This window comes from Lepidothrix coronata, unplaced genomic scaffold, assembly GCF_001604755.1.
Source record: "Lepidothrix coronata isolate B3197 unplaced genomic scaffold, Lepidothrix_coronata-1.0 Scaffold88, whole genome shotgun sequence".
Classification (NCBI taxonomy): domain Eukaryota; kingdom Metazoa; phylum Chordata; class Aves; order Passeriformes; family Pipridae; genus Lepidothrix; species Lepidothrix coronata.
The window spans coordinates 2570684-2581500 of NW_016690268.1; positions in this window are offsets into that span (position 1 = coordinate 2570684).

The window sequence follows — 10817 nt, forward strand, 5'->3', positions numbered from 1 at the left end:
GAAAAAGGGATGAAAAGGGACAAAAAAGGAGAAAACAAAACAAATATGCACAATTGAAAAACCTGGTAACCAGCAAAATAAAGAACTAGCAAAATCTCACCACTTCCCTTGAGAAAAGCAGGACAGCCAGACCCGGCCCAGCACTCTCCCCGCACACATGGCAGACAACAGCAGTTGCTGCAGGCCTCAGCTCCAGATAAGCAAGACCAAGACAGGGACCTACTGTTCCCAAACCTCGCAGGAAGAGAAGAGAGAGACGTCTCTCTGACCGGCTTATTTATACCTCAGTTTACGTAAAGGAATAGCATGGAATACTTCCTTGGTCACTTCCCTAGTTCCTTCCTGGTTACAAGCTGGTCTCCAGGAAGGCCTAGACTATCACACATCCTTTCAGTTTAATAACAAGACTGATGTTGCAGAAAAAATACATTGTTTTTTGGTTTGTTATTATCTGTTATATAAATTTCCATCTCCATAAAATTTTTAAATGGTGTTTTGCTTTGACATTAGTCTTAGATAGTTTTCTGAAACATCAGAGTAAATTCATCCAACTTTGCAAGGTAGCCATTTGCAAGATACAATATGGGATTTGAGCAGGATTTGAGGAGAGTAAAGACAGCTCAGTATATACCCTCTACAACAGAAAATACATGGCCACTGATGCACTCAGCAAATAACTGTTAACATGGCATCCAGTAAGTTCATTTGGTGTGAAGAAGTGTCTTCGTTGTGAAGAAGTGCCTTCTTTGTTTTAAAGTGGAGTAAATGTTCTGCTGAAAAAAATGAATAAATTCCAAGCGTAATTTTTTCCAGAGGAATGCAGCTTCTTATAGGGTAATGCCTGTCCTCAAATTACTGTGGCCTGGATCTGTTAAAATGGATCCTATTGAATCACTTCTATTTCTTGTTTCACTCTGAATTTTCTTGCTGTAGTTTCTACCCTCCCTCACTTGTGAGATCTCACAGAGAAAGGTTGCAGGATTTGAATTCAAATTTGTGTAGAACATTTGGTTCAAACATGTTTAAGACACTTTAAGAACTGAAGCACAAGCTTGAGAAGATGCCTGCCAAACACTGGCAATTGTTTTTAAAGAGCAAACAAGCTTCAAATGCCTTCTCATGGCTGGGGGTGGTGCAGGGCTGATTTGGATAAATCCAGTGGCTCTAATTCACTTAAGAAGTTGTGCAGCGATATCCTCATCCCCAAACAAATTTGAAGCCTCTGGTGTGGCTAATGGTTAACGAGGCCAATAGCAAAAAGGCCCATCCCGCAGTAGCCATGGTGTGCTCTCTGATGCTGGAAGCACCAGGGATTTGCTCATCACCCTGTTTACAGCACACAGCTATCAAGCGAGCTGAAGGGCATGGCTGAGTGCTGCTCCCTACATCACTTTCTTTGTGGTTTTGTAGGACTTTCATTTTACCATCAACGAGCATGCTGTTGTGTCGCAGTTTGAGGGGTTTCAGGGGGTCACTGCCGGCCGCTCTGTGAAGGTTTTCAGGGCTGGAATCACCCCCCCGCCACCCGTCCCTCGTGGCAGGGACAGGCAGCGGAGGTACTTAAGCCAGGAGACAGAGACCACGCAGGGAATCCAGCAGCGAAGAAGGGCTTTATTCAAATTTCCCGCAGCTTATAAGCGTTGCTGGGCCAAAGAGGGGATTGGCCATTTAGCTAGCCAATGCAAGGAGACAATATAATAACTATGGCAACACAGAAACCAATGGTAGACAAGTGAATTAACAACTTCCAAACCCTGGCACTGTTGCAGCAAACTATGGAGGCCAGAGAGCAAATACGTGTGATCACCAAAGAGCGTGACTGGCAGTCAGCTGTGCGGTCCCTAATGACAGCCTTATGCTCTCAGGGGCTTTCGGAGACTTTGCTATCAGTGACATATATGATATGGCGGGATTCAGGTCAAGGAACTCTCTCACAGGCCAGACCACCCCAAGCCCTGCACTGGTTGTAGAAACACAAAGTGGGGACAAGTACTGGAAGAAAAGATGGGTGTGGGGTTTCGGTTCTAACTGCCCTAAGATTACAACAGGTTACAACAGGGACCAGAGGAAGGAGACAGCAAGTCTTTGCTGTTGGCCTTATTATTTTGCTGCTTGAATTACAAATAGAATTTAGACAAAACTTAAATCTAACTAAGGAACAGTTTGTACTGTGACAGATTTTATCACAGTAAGTAATTGGCCATAACGGCACTTCTGCAGCCCAAGCTGAGGGCAAATGATATATGTTGTAGACACATAATGAACTTTAAATAAATTATCCAAGAGCAGAACTCGTAATAGAAGGGAACTAGATTATTGGAACAGAAACCCTCTTTCAGCCTTAACAGTGGAGTCACTGCTTCATTACATGGTATTCTTTACTGTAACCAATTGATTGGAGTCACTTTAAAAAATGTTGTGATTTCATGTCTTTAATTGCAGTCACGTGTAGGAGAAACTTGTCTGCTCCTGCATTGTGATAAGTTAATTAGAGCCTGCTGGAAATAAAAGCCAAATGGTTTAAGCCATGGCAAAGTAACCTAATGCCTGTAATTGGACTACGTTTCACACAGATGTGTTGCTGAATAAATTAAATAGGATTTGGCTAGCAGCATTCAACTCTTCAACTGATTCAGATTTAAGAGATGCAAATGATATAGATATAGGGATCAAGATGTGAGCCCTCCCTCCCTTACCCTTTATAATTCAGGGAGGTATTTTCATGCAGAAAGAGTATGTGGATTTAACTTGAGTATTGGATGCATCCCAGATAAGTCCAATTTATTCTGCGCTTCCATCATCTTGTAACTCTTTGCTCATCTTGCTCCACTTTGGCCTGCCTCTAAGTTCATACCTTTAAATCAAAATATGGATTTTACCTGTAAATCCTTGGCATTTTCTTCCCTCCTCTTCATGGCTGGTTTCCTAAATACCTTACTCCAGCTGGCAGAGTTTGCTTTTAAATTCCACATGTTTGTGCAGTGAGACTGTCCGGGAAAGCTGTAGCAAACCACATGGGCTATCAGGAAGGTTACCAGAACACTCGGACTCCATTCCCAGGTTTCTGTCAGGTGAAGACAGAATGGGCTCCGTAGTGCTTAAGCAAGAGCAGCTCTGACATCTCTCCCCTACCTGCAGGCTATCTGCCACGTTCCCAGTGGCAGAGCTATCCTGGTGTTGGCTGCCCTCTCATTTGACCTCTGACACCTTACTCTCAAAATTGATTGGGGCTGCCCGTAACCTGCCCAGTTTGGCTAGAGTGGATTTTTATGGTTGTTTTCAGCCCTCAGCAAGAGAGGCAGGCCAGCAGCACTCAGGCAGGGAGCAGCACCATCTCAGTGCCTGTCTGAAGGAACACCTGCCCTTTGAGTCCCAGGGCACAGTATAGGGGAGATGGAATATAGGGGGAAGGATGGGGAAAGAATAGGATTTTGAACTGGCAGGAGTTGGTCTGCAGAAAGCTTAGTGGATGCTGGGAGCTGAGATCAAACCCTTGCCTCTCAAGGAGGTCAAAGGTACACATGCTCTACAAACCAGGTGCTTGGTGGGGCCAGCTGTCCGTTCTGCGTGGAGGGACCTGGCTCCCTGCATGAGAAGAGCAAGGATTATGCAACCATGGCTCAAGCAGGTCTTGTGGCTAGGAGAGGTATCTGAGATCATGTACTTGTGAGGGTAACCCAGTCAGAGGAAGGCTTTGCCAGAGAAAGGGATTGCATAATGCTGACAGACAACTATCCTGACCATATCACATGGCTAACACTCTTTTCTGCTGACATGACTTGTCCAGAAGTCAGAGGTAAGGCTCTGCAGAGAGGTCTGGAGGGGTTGGATTGATGGGCTGAAGTCAGCTGTATAAGGTTCAATAAGGCCAAATGCTGGATCCTGCACTTGGGTCACAACAACCCCAGGAAGCACTCCAGGTTTGAGGAAGAGTGGCTGGAAAGCTGCTAGGTGAAAAAGGACCTGGGGGTGCTGGGTGACAGCTGGCTGAACATGAGCCAGCAATGTGCCCAGGTGGCCAAGAAGGCCAGTGGCATTCTGGTTTGTATCAAAAATTGTGTGGCCAGCAGGACCAGGGCAGGGATTGTCCCTCTGTATTCAGCACTGGTGAGGCCACGTGTTCAGTTCTGGGCCCTGCACTACAAGGAAGACATTGAGGTGCTGGAGCAAGTCCAGAGAAGGGCGGTGGAGCTTACTTAGAGGGGTCTAGAGAGTAAGTTATGTGAGGAGTGGCTGAGGGAGCTGGGGTTGCTTAGTCTCTAGAAAAGGAGGCTGAGGGGGGAACTTATTGCTCTCTAACTGAAAGGACCACTGCAGCTCATACTCCACAGCTATCTATAGAAAGGTGGGGTTCAGCCTCTCCTCCCACACAACTAGTGACAGGACAAAAGGATATAGCCTCAAGCTGTGCCTCAAGGAGGCACCTCAAGGAGGTTCAGGTTGGACATCAGGAAGGTTTCTTCACTGAAAGTATGATTAAGTGCACAGGGAAGTGGTGGAGTCACCATCCCTGGAAGTATTCAAGAAAAAACTTGGCATGACACTTGGTGCCATGGTTTAGCTGACATGGTAGTATTTGATATAGCCCCTGGTGGTCTAGTGGTTAGGATGCAGCACTCTCACCGTTGCGGCCCGGGTTCGATTCCCGGTCAGGGTAAAAGTCCCCCGGGCAGATGGAGCTCGTCAGCCCTGTAAGGCCATCCATCTAAGAGAAGGTCACTCTAAACCAACCTACGTTCTGAGGACCTCACTGCCACTGTCCAAGCTTGCTCGGCCCCGGCAGATGAACCTCAGGATTAAAGGGTGGGCTCAGTTCAGCGCACACTGGGTCTCACCTAAAAAATCCATTACGCAGGCTCGAAGGGTAAAGAACTTTCCCAAATCTTCGTTCGCGAAGACTGGCCATACATACAGTGTTTGATCAAAAGTTAGACTCAATGACCTTGGAGGTCTGTTCCAACTTTAATGATTTTATGATTTTATGATTCTATGATTCTGTGAATGAAGAAACCTATGTCAAACTATGTTCTCCTTTTGTATATGGCTTATAAATATACCCAGCCTGCTGTGTGATCTGGAGCATTTCAGAGTCCCGAGATAACCAGGCAATAAAGCAGAAGAATGACCAACACATCCTTGAATGTAATGGCCAACCCTCAAGAAGGGGCTAGCAGAAACCTCCTCTTCCTTTGGAGATGGAAGAAGGGCAAATTCTGGCATGTCTTACCACAGGGATTTTACTGCTTGTGCGTGGAGAATTGGAGGGAGTGTGGCCTACGCAGGTGTGTCGGTGTAACCCTGGTGTGGAAGTTGAAGATTTTACGGGGTGACTTAGCTTTCCAATGTGTAGTGCTAGCTGCAATGACTCTACTATGATCCTAGTATGACATGTAGTGATAGGACAAGTTAGAATGGCTTTAAACTGAAAGAGGGAGGGTTTAGATTAGATGTAAGGAAGAAATTCTTTACTGTGAGAGTGGAGAGACACTGGAACTGGTTGCCTAGAGAACCTGTGTATATCCCATCCCTAGAAGTGTTCCAAGGCCAGATTAGATGGGGCTTTGAGCAACCTGGCCTAGTGGAAGGTGTCTCTGCCCATGAAAGGGAGGTTGAACTAGATAATCTTTAAGGTCCCTTCCAACCCAAACCATTCTATGATTCTATAATTTTATGATTGCAGAGACCAGCGACAGAATTTATATGTTTTGCTTGATATTTTCTCTGTCTTCCACAGGTTTTGACTCTTGTGCTAACTGTTCTGTGTTGACTTTCATCCTGGGTATCTGCATCTAGGCAAAGTGGCTGGAGCCATGCCTCTGCCTGCAGTATCAGACTTGCAGAAACCTCAGATGTCCCCAGTGTGCTTGCACCACTCAGCTCTGCTTAAGCGACCTCGTAGGATTCTGCTGAGGGATGTCAAAGGTGGACTGTTCTGCACACTCCACCCTCCCACGTCCTAATGCTCTCCTGCAGGAATCAGTGAATGCTTCCTGCTTCTCCTTTGAAAGGGATCTTCTTAAATAATTTAATTATTTTGAATTCTTTGCTCAAATTTAGATGTTCCTTAGCATGTATTTTTACACAAATTCTACACGATGCATTGTGTAATCTCCCTATAAACAGTTCTGAACAATTTTCATGCTGTGCAAAGAATGCCTTTGAAATTAACTTCGTCATCATGTTTTGAGTCCCTTATAACTGAAGACTTCAAAGTTGTTATCTGTCAGATTGCCAGATTTCACACTGATATGAAGTTTTCAAAAGTGTTACGGGCGTCAGTGGAGTTTGGATACTAATTACCCTTGATTCTTCTAATAAATTTCTTCTGACTTCATTGTCCACATGCTTCCTTCCTGCTGTGTTGCTTCCCTCTGTCTCCTTTTCCAGCAGAGAGTTCTAATACTTGCAGTTGAGACATTTTAATGGCCTACCATTGAAATGCATTCACCGTTTGTCATCCAGGTGATTTAAAACATGCACATTATTTAAAACATGCATATATTTTCATTCACATCCATTGTTTTTCCTTTGGGAAAAACTTTCCTTTTGCTTTGATTCTGCATAAAATTCCCAGAGTGCAGCTGCCTTGTGAGCGTTGGCACCTTAGCAATTTTCACCACTAAAGCACCTACACCATGCGTTCTTCTGGCTATTCATTCCCCTTCCTGCACTGAATAGTTCCTTCCTGCACTCAGTAGGAAACTCAGACTGCTAAAATGTGATGCCAACACCTCTATTTCTTTCTCTTGGTATAACATCTTTGCCCGCGGGGGAGTACCAATGTGACTGCAGGACCTAACAGGGTAGATGGGTACATGGCAGCTCTGCAAGTCCAATGTGTGTATTCCAAAGACATAAGTTTGTTCATTGTTTATTTTCCCACATTTTGTAATTGTTTATTTGAATGAAACAAAAAAAAATTGAAGAATGCCAAAAATACCCATGAGGTCTTGTATAACAAGAATGAAAATATTAGTCTTCACTATGTTTTATTTGCAGCACTTTTTCTTTCTTTAATTTCAGTGGGATTGTAGTACTATGGCAAATTAAGCAACTATGCAGAATATATATTGCAGGGATGGTTTATCACATATCACATCTGGAGCCCACAGTCTGTGTCTTAACTAGAAATTCAGGCTTCTTAGTGTCATTCTCTGCTTTGATTTCAACTTTCAAGAGTTTGGCATTTATTTTCTGTCTCGGGTATGACTGAGAAAATCCTCTAGCCTTATTCATACTACACCCTTCTGAGGGTTGTCAGGATGTGTGTTCTGCTGAGGGTGGGTGGTGCCAATCAATCTTGCTGCAGCTCAGATTAGTCTTTCAAAGTTATTTCCCTTTACTGAGTTCGAAGTGAGAGCTAGTTACTCTCTCCATAGTACTTAAGGGTGACCCTGCTGCTCTTCAGTAGCTGCTGAAGACCTGTTTAGGCAAAACAAGATAAGCATGAATGTGGAAAGGCAAGAAGGAGAGAGTGGTGGCCAACAGAGAGGCAGGGAAATAAAGCCTGAACCCCATAAGATCTCATGGCTGTGTGAAGACCAGCTCAGGCAAAAAGCTAAGATTGCCATGGATCATCTTTGCCCTTATGTCCTTTCACTGAAGGACAAGATATCTTGCATATGGCCTCCTCATCATGCACACACACCAGTTACCAAACACTGGGCATGTTCAGTGGAAGAGCAAACAAGGGTACAGATCTAGGCATGATGGTCACCTCTCCTAAAACATTTCTTAGTCCTAAGCAGTGCCTGAGCCAGTCTGCATATTCTTCACCTTGCATGCTCAGATGGCCCACAGGCCAGATGGTGTTTGAAAATGCCTGTGTTTTCCCTTATTCCCTCTGTGGTTGACTTTTTGTGGTTAAAAACTGAAAATGTCATCCAGTCAAATTTTGTCAGAAGAATTGGGAGAGAATTTTTTTCTCCTTCAAGACAGCTGAGCTGTAGAACAGGCCACTTGGAGAGGTTGTGCAGGTGCCATCCCTGGAGATTTTCAAGTCCCAGATGGACACAGTCCTGAGAAACCTGGTCTGAAATTAGTGCTCAGCCTCCTTTGAGCAGGCAACTCCAGTGGAGGCCTCCTGATGCCCCTGCCACCTGCTTGATTCCAATCCTTTGATCCTCTGAAGTCTGATCAAGCCATCATTTCAAGATGGAGAAGTATCTAAGTGTCCTGCTGCTTCAAGAAAGACAGATCACGATATATAACAAAGTTACCTTAGACTGCTTCCAATCCTTTTCACAGCTAGAGAGCCCTGTTTACCAGCCAGGCTTGCTTGTTTATTCAGTGTTTCTCATGAGTCTTGGAGGCTACAAAACCAAAATTTTTGGCTGAAATAGCTTAATTTTCCTATTGTATTAGTCCTCAAGATTATGCAGTCCTTTATGTTCTTTTTCATACCTAGGATTTGGATATGTGTGCATATATGTGTGCTTGGTTACCTTCATCATTCACATGCAGAAAGTAGACTGTATTTAGATAAAAATTTGTATCCTGAAATTACTCATTTGACTTGACTTGTGGTCTGAAAAATAATTCTATTGTTTAATCTAATTTCTGATCAGCAAATTTTCAGGTTTCTGAAAATTTAACAGGAATGCTTTCTTTCAGGCCTGCACTGTGTTATTTTACAGTAGAATGAGGCAAGAGGTGTACACATGTCCTGATGGGGAAGCCTTGAGATCTGTGTTCACAGATTAGGTTGTAATCCATTTTCAGTATCAAAATGCTTCAGTGATTAAATGGTGATTTGAGTTTGGTTTCACAGCCTGGATTCTCATTCCCTGCAGATTTCTTTTCAAAATGAAAGCGGATTTGGCTCTCTGGTTAGCTGCCCCCAGTTATTGAGAGCTTCCACTCCCTTGATCCATCATTTTGAGTTGCTAGTTGTACTGCTTCGGTCATGTGTGCCCTAGTTTTGGGACTAACAACACCAAATTTAATTTTTATCAACCAGAAATTGGAGTAATTGAATATTTTCTAAAATAGTGCCTCTCATTCATTTTAACTGACAATACGGATGGAAGATCTGAGGGTAAAAATGCACAGAGATTCCTTCTACCCATGTCCTTATGTCCCTGTAACCCAGGGATTTTACCCAGCGTTGCATCTGCTCTGGGCTGCTGGTGGTGACGGACACTAGATGTCACTGTTGCCTAACGTATAGATTCATGGAACAGTTTGCTTTGGAAGGGACATTTAAAGGTCATCTACTCCAACTCCCCTGCAATGACATCTTCAGATCAAGTTACTTAAAGCCCTATCCAATCTGACCTTTAATATTTCCAGGCGTGGGGCATTCATAGGTTCTTTGGGCAATCTGTCGGTTTTTCTACTGAAATGTTGTATCCTCGTGTATGAGGGTGAGGGAAGAGTGACCGCTGATCACAACTGCTACTGAGTGAAAAGTTTATTTTCAGATAAATATAAGGAGATGTATACATAGAAAACCATAGCTTTCATAGAATCATAGAATGGTTTGGGTCGGAAAGGACTTTTAGAGATATCTAGTTCCAGCCTCCACCCCCTCACTATTGTGGGCATGGACATTGTTCACTAGACCAGGTTGCTCAAAGCCCCATACAACCTGGTCTTGAACACTTCCAAGGATGGGGTATCTACAGTTCTCTGGGCAGCCTGTTCCAGCGTCTCACCACCCTCACAGTAAAGAATTTCTTCCTGACATCTAATCTAAGCTACCATTCTTCCGTTTTAAAGTCATTTCCCCTTGTCCTGTCTCTGCATGCCCTTGTAAAAAGCCCCCTTCAGATTTCTTATAAGCCCACATTAAGTATTTCTGGGTATATTTCTCGTGGAACCTTTTTGTACAGTTTCTTATTTTGTTTTGTTTTAGCTCAGTCTTTGAAATGTGTGTTGGGAGCCTGCTAAATTATGCAGAACTACTGATCTCATCAAAAACTTGTCATTTTGATGCACTAACCAGTGGAAACTCAACAGTAAATTTGGGTATTGAGGGGCTGAAGGAGAATTTCTTGTCCATCCATCTTATGGGTGAAGAACAAACCAAACTCACTTTAGTATCTGTGACAGCGTCCGGCAGTGTAAGGCTTCCAGCCTGAGCCATGCAGGCAAAGCCTGTGTTCCTTTCTGCTCAGCAGCTCTCTGGCAGCTGTGCAACCACTTCATTGCAGTTATTCCCCAAGCACTGAGAGCTGGTGCTTTCAAAAGGCTACAGAGAAATTCCCACCACAATTGGGTGTGTCAATATGTCTCATTTTTAAATAACATATTCAGAGTCCCTTTGAGACCAGTCCCTTGGGAGATCAGACCAGTGCCCAGGCAGGGGTAAAATGCCTGCAAAATTGCAGCCTGTGAGAGTACCTGTGCTATTTGGCCTTTTTCCTCAGTAAGTTAAGAACCAGGTTCCCTGAAAAGAAATATTATTTGCTCTTACAGGGATGACAATTTCTCACTGTACCTCACAGTAAACTTCTTAGCAATGTGTGAAAATCACAGTAATTTCTGACTTCCTCTAGAGATCTGTCTGGTGGTCTCCTATCAAAATCAGTCTCTCTCTCAAATAGTGACCATTTTAAAGCCTTTTCACATAAGATAACTTTCCTGCCACCAAAAAAAAAAAAATCCATTGTTTTGATATAGTAACTACATAAATACTTCCACTTGGGTCTGGATCCCTAGAGTTTCACTGCATAGGACCAGAATGTGTTTACAAAAAGAGACACCAATTTTCCTTATTATTAATGTCTGCTGTGGATATGCGATTTCAAGAGCAAGGCAGAAAGGAAAAATTACACAACTGGGACATCTCTTGAGAGAGATGTTGAAGGTGAAAT